This window comes from Muscardinus avellanarius, assembly GCF_963383645.1.
Source record: "Muscardinus avellanarius genome assembly, chromosome: 4".
In the NCBI taxonomy this organism is placed as follows: Eukaryota; Metazoa; Chordata; class Mammalia; order Rodentia; family Gliridae; genus Muscardinus; species Muscardinus avellanarius.
The window spans coordinates 44,628,252-44,639,985 of NC_137789.1; positions in this window are offsets into that span (position 1 = coordinate 44,628,252).

Sequence of the window (11,734 nt, forward strand, 5' to 3'; positions counted from 1 at the left end):
TTTTTGCGGTACTGGGGATGAAACCCAGGGGCATTCTACCTCCAAGCTACACCCCCAACCCCTATTTTTTTTTAAAGGGTCTCACTGAGTTGTAAAGGGTCTCACTAAGTAACTGAGGCTGTCCATGAACCGCGATCCTGCTGTTTCAGCCTCCCCCCCAAAAAAAAGAAAGAAAATTGTGCCCAATGGAGACTCAGTTATTATTCTACAGGCTGTTGATCAGTTTTACCAGTTTAAGTGGATTTATGTGTGCATTTTTGCCTATATGCCTGGTATCTTGAATACTCATTTGAACTGGTTGTAACATCTTACCAATTCCCTCATTAATAAGTTAAATGAAATTTTTGACATGTTCATTTTATATCTGTGTAAAAGTCATAATATACACTTTAAAAATTATTATAACAGCTATCTTTAGCTATTATCAATTTATTTCCATTTTACTTCCATTACCCAGTTTCATATATTTCTGATTAACCTGTTACATTTATTTTCTATTTAGTCTCTAGCCTTTTTTTTTTTTTTTTTTGTCTGTACTGGGCATTGAAGCCCAGGACATTCTACCTCCAAGCTACATCTCCAACCCTATTTTTTATTCTTTATTTTGAAACAGAGTCTCACTAAGTTGCAGAGGGCCTCGCTAAATTGCTGAGTGAGTCTGGCCCCAAACCTGTGATCTTCCTGTCTCAGCCACACAAGTACTGAGATTACAAGTGTGCAACATGCTAAAATGTGCTAAATTGCCAGGCGTGGTAGCCCACACTTTTAATCCCAGCATTCGGGAGGCTGAGACCGGAGGATCACGATTCATGGACAGCCTCCGCTACTTAGTGAGGCCCTCTGCAACTCAGTGAGACCCAGTTTCAAAATAAAGAATAAAAAAAAGTAGGGCAGGGGGTGTAACTCGGAGGTTGAATGCCCCTGGGTTCCATCCCCAGACACACACACACACACACACACACACACACACTCTCTCCTCTCTCTCTCTCTCTCTCTCTCTCTCTCTCTCTCGCTCTCGCTCTCGCTCTCGCTCTCGCTCTCGCTCTCTCTCTCACACACACACACACACACACACACACACACACACGTGCTAAATGCTAAAATGCAGTCTTTTTTTTTTTCGGTACTAAGATGGAACCCAGGGACATTCTACCTCTGAACGATACCCTCAGCCCTATTTTTTATTTTTATTTTTTATTTTGAAACAGAGTCTGAGTTCTGGAGGACCTTACTAAGTAGCTGAGGCTGTCAGCGAACCGCAATCCTACTGTCTCAGCCTTCCGAATGCTGGGATTACAAGTATGAGCCACCACTCCCAGCTAGCCATTTGATCAGAAATGCATACTAAAGGTGTTATGAGTCTGCAGATATATATACCTGAAGGCAAATGTATAAATGCATAGTTCATGATCCATCACTGTGACAAATGCCTGATATAAATAATAATTTAAGGAAAATTTACCAAGCATGGTGGCTCACACCTGTAATCCCAGCTACTCAGAAGGCTGAGGATCATATTAGAGGCCAGCTTGAGCAACTTAGTGAGACCCTGTCTCAAAATAAAGAATTAGGCCATGTGTGGTGACAAACACCTGTTATCCCAGTACTGAGGAGGATGAGACGGAAGGATTGCAGGTGGGAGGCCAGCTTCAGCAATTTAGCAAGGCCTTCAGCAACTTAGTTTGACTTGTTTTAAAATAAAATAAGGCTAGGGATATAGCTCAAAAGTAGAAAGACCCTGGTTTCCATCTCCATTATCACTAAAAATAAATAAATAAATAAATAATATAAAAACTGTTGGAAGCCAGGTACAATAACATGCACTTAATAATCCCACTACTCAGGAGGCTGAGGAGGAGGATTGCAAGTTTGGGGTCAGCCTTATCAAATAAGACCCTGTTTCAAAATAAAACTAAAAATAGAGCCGGGCATGGTGGCACACGCTTGTAATCCCCGCATTTGGGAGGCTGAGACAGGAGGATTCAGGTTCGCAGCAGCTTCAGCTACTTAGTGAGGCCCTTGGCAACTCAGTGAGACACTGTTGCAAAATAAAAAATTGGGCTGGGGGTATAGCTCAGAGGTAGAATGCCCCTGGGGTCCATCCCCATGACCACACACACACACACACACACACACAGAGTGTGAGTATAATATAGCTTAGAAGTAGAACACCCCTGGGTTTAATTCCCAGTAACACACACACACACACACACACACACACACACACACACACACACAAGGTTAGGGTTGTAGTATAGAGGTAGAGCACTCCTGGATTCAATTCCCAGTACCAAAAAGGAGGAAAACTTTATTTTGGCTCATGGTTTCAAGGGTCACTTGGCCCTGTTGCTTTTGGGCCTGTGGCAAGGCAGTACATTGTGGCAGAAGTATATGATGAATAAACCTTTTCACCTCAAGGAAGCTAAAAAGAAAGAAAGAGAAGAGCCTGGGTTCCCAATATCCCCTTCAAGGGCATGCCTCCCCATGACCAAGGTTCTACCACTTCCCAGGGTCCCACCGCTTCCCAGCAGTGACCAAGCCCTCAACACATGGGCCTTGGGGGACATTCCGGATCGAAACAATAGCAGCAGGATTTCCATCTCAATAGAGAAAGAATTAAGAACTTTGATATTTATACTAGAAACAACATATTGTTACCAACTGACAGTAATTGAACACGTAGCATTACTAATCTTAAAATTATTTTTTATACATACTACTAGAGGCTCTTTAAAGAATCAGGAGTACATGAAAATATTTCTTTTGTCTAATTCCCCGTTGTACAAGCCATATTTTTTAAATACGAATACACTTATATTCAGTTATATTCAAGGTTGAAGCTCAGTGCTTATGCAAAAATAATTACTGTAAACATAAATGCCCACAGAAGCACAGCTTGTTAACTTGGCCTTTGGCTGAGTCATTTGCTCACTGCACTCTCTCAAGAGCATATGACTCTGTCCACGGTGATTATAACTGATCTCTGTAGTTGTGACAGAAATATAATAACAGCTCTTTCTGCTAAAGATTGTTCTTTGGTTTATTGCTACATTGTAAAGAGTTAGGCCTTACTGGTTGGAAATCATATTCTACCCCTTATTTTTTCCATGGCCTTTGCTAAGAAGCAGCTCTGCGCCTTGCGTTAGGAGTCAGGCTGGCCTTCTGCAGCTTTCATGTGACACCTTGTGCGTCTAAAATGTCTGAGACTCTACATCAGACCACTGCTGGTTAAACCGCCCTGGACAGGAATCCCCTCTCCAAGGCCCTCATAGATCAGCTGATTCCTCAGTTGTTTCGGTTTAGTTATATTTTTCATTATGTATCATTTATTTATTTGTCATTACTGAAGATTGAACCCACTGAGCTACACACCACACCTAGACCTTTTCATTTTTATTTTGAAAGAGTATCTCGCTAATTTGCTGAGGCTGGCTTCGAACCTGTGATTCTCCTCCCAAGTACTGGGATTATAGGTGGGTGTGGTAACAATAAAATGTATTTATTGACAGCTTCAATAAATACATCATATATATATATTGTATTTACATACAATGTATTTGTATGTCATGCATATGCCATATAAATACATTGTGTATATATGTGTGTGTGTGTGTGTGTGTGTGTGTGTGTGTGTGTGTGTGTATTACAGTAAAGGAAATCTGAAAAACACAGCCAAATGTATGGAAAAAATCATGCTAAAGCCTGTAATTCAAACAATTGCTAATCACATTTTTGCATTTTTCCACCCTTTTCTCTGTGTATTTTTACTCATTTTTACTCATTTTACTCATTTTTACTTATTACCTAAACAATATTATTTGGTTGGCCTGAAACTGTCATAAACATTTTCTTCTGCTATTATTTCACTCATTTAAAAGTATTTATGAGCGTTTCCTATGTGCCTATAATGGGCCAATTGCTAGCATGCCTGGTTGAACATATAGACACATCTTCTGTCCTTCCAAGTGCTTAAATGTTAGTGGTAGATAAAGACATTAGACAAACAAGAATTATCTCAAGGGTCCCAGGAAGCAGTTCAATGGTAGAGCACTTCCCTAATATGCATACGGCCCTGGATTTGATCCCCAGAACCACCAAATAATAATAATAGCAAGAGTAATAATAACAATAATAGTAACAACTAATAAACAGAATTACAAAATGTGATAACTGTTGTTGTGTCAAGAGGAATATAATTTCAGCCTCTCAAAGACACAAAACAACAGTGATTTAAGCAAGATAGACTCTGAGATAGCAGTTTGGGTAGGAGCAATCTAGAGTTTCGTGGGTATACCAAGGTCATCAAAGTCCTGCATCCTAGGAGACTCCTCAGTCCCAGGCAAAGCGGACACCTCTCACCATAATGATACTATTGTTATCAACCGCATCTTGTAGAAAAGGAGAACGGGGATGGGAAGGCTAAGTCATTGACTCAACACTGCACACCTAGTAATTGGCAGAGGCAGAATTTGCACGTAGGGAGGCTTCTCCATAATCTACCTGACTCATCTATATATTTCACTATCAGGCAGAGTACATGGGAAGAACCTTCCACCCAAGGGAACTTAGCCTGCAAAAACCCTGAGTCAGTAAAGGATAATCGCCATCGAAGAGCAGCGTGAAAGCTGAGTATGCGGGAGGGTGGACTACGTGAGACTGGAAAGCCGGGCAGGCGTCAGTGGTGCGGGGCTTTGTGGGCCAAGCGGAGATTTCGAGATTTTGTGTTAATTGCATTAGAAATGCACTGGAGAAATTAAAGCAAGGGTTTGACACGGTCGGTTTAGATCGGAAAAGACAACTCCGTGTTTTGTTTGGAGAATAGATTGGAAGCAGAGAGACCAGGCAAGAGATTATTGCTGGAGACCAAGCCAGAATCATTGGTGACTGAATGGTCATAATCATGAAGATGGAGAAAACCGGGGGATTTCAGACATGTGGTAAATGTAGGACCAACAGAACTTGTTGATACGCAGGAAAGTCATGTCCTCCCTTCTTCTTTCATGTATCCATCCCCTTCCTCTAGGAGCCTGGCACCACCCCATCCTCAGCCCAAAGAGATAGCTGATTAATGAATTTAAGCACGGTGTGACCACTTCCATCACCCATACTTGTTCCAGGACTGTGAGTGTTTCCCTGACCTGGCTAATGAGACTAAGGAAAAGTTCACTGTGACCCAGGCATAGTGGCACACTCCTGTAATCACAGCACTAAGCAGATTGAGACAGGAGCGTCCTAGGTTCAAGATCAGCCTCTGCTACTTAGCGAGGTGCTCAGCAACCTAGCAAGCCACTGATTCAAAAACAAAAATAACAAGCGCTGAAGGTGTATCTCAGAGGTATAATGCCCCTAGGTTCAATCCCCAGCATAAAAAGGAATAAAAGAAGAAAGGAAGAAAGGAGAGAGGGAAAGAGATGGAAGTGAAGGAGGGAAAAGAGGAAGAACAAGAGTCCCTCCCCGTGGGGCTTCTTATCACTGACTGTGGGAAGCCAGCTGCCTTCTCATGAAAGGGAGATTATTCCTTTGTGATAGACATCACAGATTTTCTCCAAGTTTAGTTTCAGCAGCTTGGGTTTTGCTTGTGAAATCTTTTCTGTGTAGAAATTTTGTAACATATGTTTATGTAGTCATATTTATGAATATTTACTCCGTGTGTGTGTGTGTGTGTGTGTGTGTTCGTACAAATTGAACCACCCAGCGTCATTCTACCTCTGAGCTACGCCCAGGCTTTTTTATATTTTTTTTATTTTGAAACAGGATCTCCCTGGGTTGCGGAGAGTCTCCCTAAATTGCTGAGTCTGTCCTTGAACCTGTGATCTTCCTGTTTACTACATACTCGAACTTAATTTCCAGTGTTTTATTATTAATATCTTTACTTTTGGTTAAATTTTTCAAAATTTTTCTTACTATTTTTTATTTTGATGCTATTAGTGTTTTTCTTTTTGCTCTGTATCAGTTGTTTGTTTATAATGTTGGGGACCAAGCCCAGAGCCTCACTCATGGTAGGCAAGTGTTCCACCACTGAGTTACGCCCCAACCACTAGAACATTTTTATTTTAAAATATATATGTAGCCGGGCGTGGTGGCGCATGCTTGTAATCCCCGAGCTTGGGAGGCAGAGACAGGAGGATCGCACAGGTTCGAAGCCAGCCACGTGCCCTGGCTTAGGAGACCCTGTTTCCAAACATGAAGTATAAAATAGGTCTGGGAGTGTAGCCCGGAGGTAGAAGGGCTTCCAGGAACCCCAGTATCACACACACACAAAATAAATAAATAAATAAAAAATATATATATGTATATATATATGTAATCATGGAATTAATTATATAGTAGAGAAGTAATATAGTAAAAAGTAAAAGTTTCGCTAACCCCCTCATTCCTACTAAGGAACATGTATGCTAATTTTTTTTTTTTTTAATCAGTGTTGGGGATTGAACCCAGGGCCTTGCACACGCTGGGCAATGCTGTACCACAGCATCCTTCAGCCCTCAGTTTTTTATGTTGTCAAATCTATAGGATTTTTCCTTCATTAATATGTACCATTTGCTTATCTATTTAGCCTTTCGGAGGGGAGCCAGCCTGAATATGAAAAAAATCAGCAAGTGGGAGATTGAGGTTGTCCAGGCAAGAGATTATTATGGTTTGGTCTGGGAGGGTGGAATTGGAGATATAAATAAATAAATAATTAATTAATTAAAAGATCAGTATATAATTTGCAGGTTGACTTGCTGATTGATGGATGGAGAGGGCTTGTAAGAGAGAGAGAGAGAGAGAGAGAGAGAGAGAGAGAGAGAGAGAGAGAAGAGAAAGTAATGGTCCCTAGATTTTTTATGTAGCAACCAGGAGATGGGGATATGTTTGCTGGAGCTGAGGGATGCAAAGTCTTTGAGAGGTGATCGATGATATCTGGGCACATACTTTTCAGGCGATATTCGTTGACATATGGTCCCGTCTAGCAGGATCCTTGGGTTCCCGCTGACACATCCTGGACTTGCTGTCCCTCTGGGTCTTTGCCCTTTAACCTGTGGTATTCTAGTGGACCCACCTACCTTGTGGGGCTATTCCTTTAGTGTTTACACAGTACTCCTGAGTTAGCCTCCTGTTCTGTTTGATGGTACTATTGTGGGCTGGGTTTTCATTACCTGGTCAGTGGGGTGCTTCCAAAGGGGTGTGTGGGCACTGGAGGATCATAAACAGGGGGAGTACTCCCTAGCACTTTATGCTCTATCAGATTGTTGCAATGAGGGCTCTCAGGGCGGATCCCAAGGGGCAGTGCAGCCCAACTCACCGCCTCCCTTTGTTTCAACACAGGGTCATTAAAGAAGAACCTAGCTTCCGAGTAGGTGGCCTGGAACACCCAGTTTGGGATGAATCAGTAAAAACCCAGCCACTGAGGTTTTTGTTGTTGATGATGTAGTTACTGAACAGAACAGGGCCTGGTGAAGCTTCCAGTCTGCCTTGAGTTCCACAAACAAGATCAGAGAACATTGTCATTTCAAAACAGGAGAGTGTGTACTACAGGGAAAGACACAGGGATCACAGTCTCTCCTCCCCGCCCCAACCCCGCCCTTCCCCAATAGAAGCAGTGTGCTGCCTCTGTTTAACTGTGCTCTCCTAGTGACCCAGAGAGGATATCTCTGACTTCCTGCCAAAAGCACACATTCTGAGTTGTTTGTCTGAGAGCTCCCAGGGCTTGTGTGGAGCTGTTCTGCGGACCCTTTGGATCCTTCCGGCAACCAGCAGCATGTGCCAATAAGGGAAAAGGCTCACTAGAGTTAGTAATCTGTGGTCTTGGAGCAGAGTTTCTGGACAAAACTAACCAGTCTTTCTTGGGAAATAAGCAGTTTACATCTTTCAAAAATCACATTCTAGCTGATCCACACATTTATTGCGTAAGCAAAGGCCACACCTGTTTGTCGCCAGGGCTATTTCCGTCTGACAAACAAAATACCGTGAGGTTATGCTGATCCCTCTTCCTGGAACGTTCTTGAGTGCTCTGTGTTCAAGGAGGCCATTTGGCGATGATCCCAAATCCCTGGCCTTTGACCAGCCACCCTGGGCCTCTACAAACTCCCAAGAGAGGTGCATAAGGGGACAGTCCTGGCAAATGAGTACTGTTTATTATGCGGTTTTTACAAATCCCACTGCTGGGCTTGTCTGAGTGACTTCAAAGGCAGAAAGGCACATAGAAAGGCAAGCCCAACAAAAATAGTGTGACCCAGGAAGACCCAGATCAAAACGTCTCACCAGTCAAAAAGAAAAAAAGGATGGTGGACTGTTCTCAGCAGTTGAGTGAGAGATTCTGTTTCAGAATTTAAAAAAATAAAAAATAGGGCTGGGGGCCGGGCACGGTGGTGCACACTTGTAATCCCAGCGCTTGGGAGGCTGAGACAGGAGGATCGCACAGGTTCGAAGCCAGCCTCAGCTACTTAGTGAGGCTCTCAGCAACTTAGTGAGGCCCTGTTTCCAAATAAAGTATAAAATAGGTATGGAGTATAGGCCAGAGGTAGAAAGCCTCTGGGTTCCACCTCCAGTACCACGAAGAAAAAGAAAGAAAGAAAGAAAAAATAGGGCTGGGGGTGTAGCTCAGAGGTAGACTAACTCTGAATTCAACCCCTGGTACCACCAAAAAAAATTGTCTGAGCTGCAACACCAAGCTCTCCTGAGGTTTGGGGGTACGGGAAGAGCCTCACACGTGTCTTACTCACCAGGAGTAAAGGTGAGTAAGGGTATTAGTAGTTCTAACTTCACCCCATCTTATAACCCTATTCAAATGCCTCTTCGTTTCTGAATTTTTTTTCAACCAGAGCCACATCCAAGAAAAATGAGTGGTCTCACCACATGCAATACTGAGCAGCGTGCGTGTCTCTGATCGCTTTACCTACAGTTATTGTGATCATCTGTTTACGTGGTCCGCTCCCCCAGCTGCCAAAGGTAGACGCTGAGTAGTCCTCTTTTTATCTCAAGCACCTGGCCCAGTGCCCAGAACTGGGATGTATTTGCTGTATTGTTCTGAAAGTCAAGGTTCTTGGCCCCGGAAACAAGGCAGCTGGTTGTACAGTTTGTGCACTGTGCAGGTGTGCCCAGCCAAGACAGCGAGAGCGGCTGCTGTGGACGGGTGTGTGGTTGTCTCTGTCCAGAAGAAGAGGAACCTTTCTGGTTACACAAAGTCACTTGCGTGCGGGGCTGCATGAGCCCAACTGGGAGAACTCCTGACTTGCACCCAATCATCCAGGCTTGCAATTGAACCAACTGAATGAGCCAATCAGACCCAACAGTGGGTCTGTCTGATTATAGCAGAATGAGAAGACAATGCAAAATGGAAAGGGATATTTTCCTTTGCAAAAACTTTTTTCTACTTATTTAATAATAAAAACTTACAGGTAACTAGTTTTAGGGAACTTGTTTTCAGTTATGAGTAAAAGAAACTTGAAGAGCCAGGTGTTTCGGAGCATGCCTGTAATCCCAGTATTGGACAGGCAGGATGATCATAGGTTTGAGGACAGCCTCAGTAACTTAGTGAGACTCTCAGCAATTTAGTGAGACCCTGTTTCCAAAACAGTAAAATAAAATAGGGCTGGGAATGATAAAATAGTTCTACTCGGAGGTAGAACTCCACTGGACTCAATCCCTAGCACAAAAAAAAAAAAAAAAAAAAAAGAGGAACCTGAATACATCATGTTTCTTCTAGTAGCATATGTATCCATAATTACCTTTTTTATTTTATTTATTTTTTTATTTTGCAGTACTGGGGATGGAACTCAAGGGCATTCTACCTCTGAGCTACACCTCTACCCCTATTTTTAATTCTTTATTTTGTAACAGGGTCTCGCTGAATTGCAAAAGGCCTCACTAAGTAGTGGAGGCTGTGCTCGAACTACGATCCTCCTGTCTCAGCCTCCCAGATGTTGGGATTATAAGTGTGCACCACCACACCCAGCCAAAATTACTATTTTTTTTGGGGGGGGTGCTGGGGTTTCTGGAAGCCCTTCTATCTCTGGGCTACACTCCCAGACCTATTTTTTTATAGTTTTATTTGGAAACAGGGTCTCTTAAACCAGCGCGGCTGGCTTCGAACCTGCGTGATCCTCCTGTCTCCGCCTCCCAAGCGCGGGGATTACAAGTGTGTGCCGCCACGCCCAGCCCAAAATTACTATTTTTTAAAAAGAGAGAAAAATGTACTCCATTAAAATGTAGTACTACAATGCATCAATGAAAAGTTAAAAAAAAAGAGAGAAAATTATATACTTTGGGACCTAAAAGTTAATCTTTTTTTTTTTTTTTTTTTGCAGTACTGGGGATTGAACTCAGAGCTATTCTACCTCTGAGCTATACCTTCAGTCCTATTTTTTATTCTTTATTTTGAAGCAGGGTCTCACTGAGTGGCAAAGGGCCCCAATAAGTAGCTGAGGTTGTCCACAAAATGTGATTCTCCTGTCTCAGCCTCCCAAATTCTGGGATTACAGGCATGTGCCGCCACACCAGGCTCCCAGCCCTAGTTTTTATTCTTTATTTTGAAACGGGGTCTCACTAAGTTGCGGAGCGCCTCACAAAGTAGCTGACACTGGCGATGAATATGGGATCCTCCTTTCTCAGCCTCCCAAGTACCGGGATTACAAGGGAGTGCCACCACACCCGGTGTTAGTCATCTATTGGTTCAACAAACATTTTTGAGCATTTCATACTGATTCATGTGTGTGTGTGTGTGTGTGTGTGTGTGTGTGTGTGTGTGGTACTAGGGGTGGAACCCAGAGGCTTTCGACCTTCGGGCTATACTCCCAGACCTATTTTATATTTTATTTGGAAACAGGGTCTCACTAAGTAGCCGAGGCTGGCTTCGAACCTGTACGATCCTCCTGTCTCAGCCTCCCAAGCGCAGGGATTACAAGCATGCGCCACCACGCCCGGCTTGATTACATGTTTACTATAGACCAGGCACTAGAAACTATAATAAAATTGTCCAATGTCAAGTGCCTATTCAGTGGCAGGTTTTTAATTTGTTAAAAGGGTGTTGGTACCGTGCTGTTCTATCACAAGCAAGAGGAGCTTGCTCTTCTCCAGCCTGAGAGCTTGCTCTCTCTACCTGCAGCTTCAGTGAGCTGAGTGAGCAGCTGTCCTCTGCAGTGACCTTGGAGCCAGCCAACCATGGACTGAGCCTCTGAAACCATAAGCTAAAATAAACTTTTCCTCTAAAGAAAGGAGGGAAGGGAGGGAGGATAGAAGAAAGGAAGGAAAGGAGGGAGGAAGGAAAGAAGGAAGGAAGGAAGACAAATAGGCAGGTGAGAGGCAAAGTGTTCACTATGTTAGTGCAATTGCAGTTTTATTGCTCTTTGGTTTCACTGTGGTCTTTTATTGCCAATTTTTCAGTGTAGAAGCTGACTTTAGTTTGTTTAGTTTTTTCTTTATCTCTTCCCACCCACTCACCATAAATTGGCCATCAACCATTCTGGGATATTGCCACTAAATGTTACATAGATTTAACACACAAAATCATATCTGTAATGAAGGAAATAGATGTTAGTGCCTACACAAGAGACAGACAAGACCCAAAAGACACAGAAAAAAACCTTTCATAGTTGTCACATGATTATGGTGCCTTATCTCTGCACAAGTTGTTTTCTTTTCTTTACAGTACCAGGGACTGAATCCTGGTACTGAACATGGTAGGCAAGCGCTCTACCACTGAGCTATATTCCCAACCCTTTTTCTTTTTCTTTCAGATAGTGTTGCCCAAAGT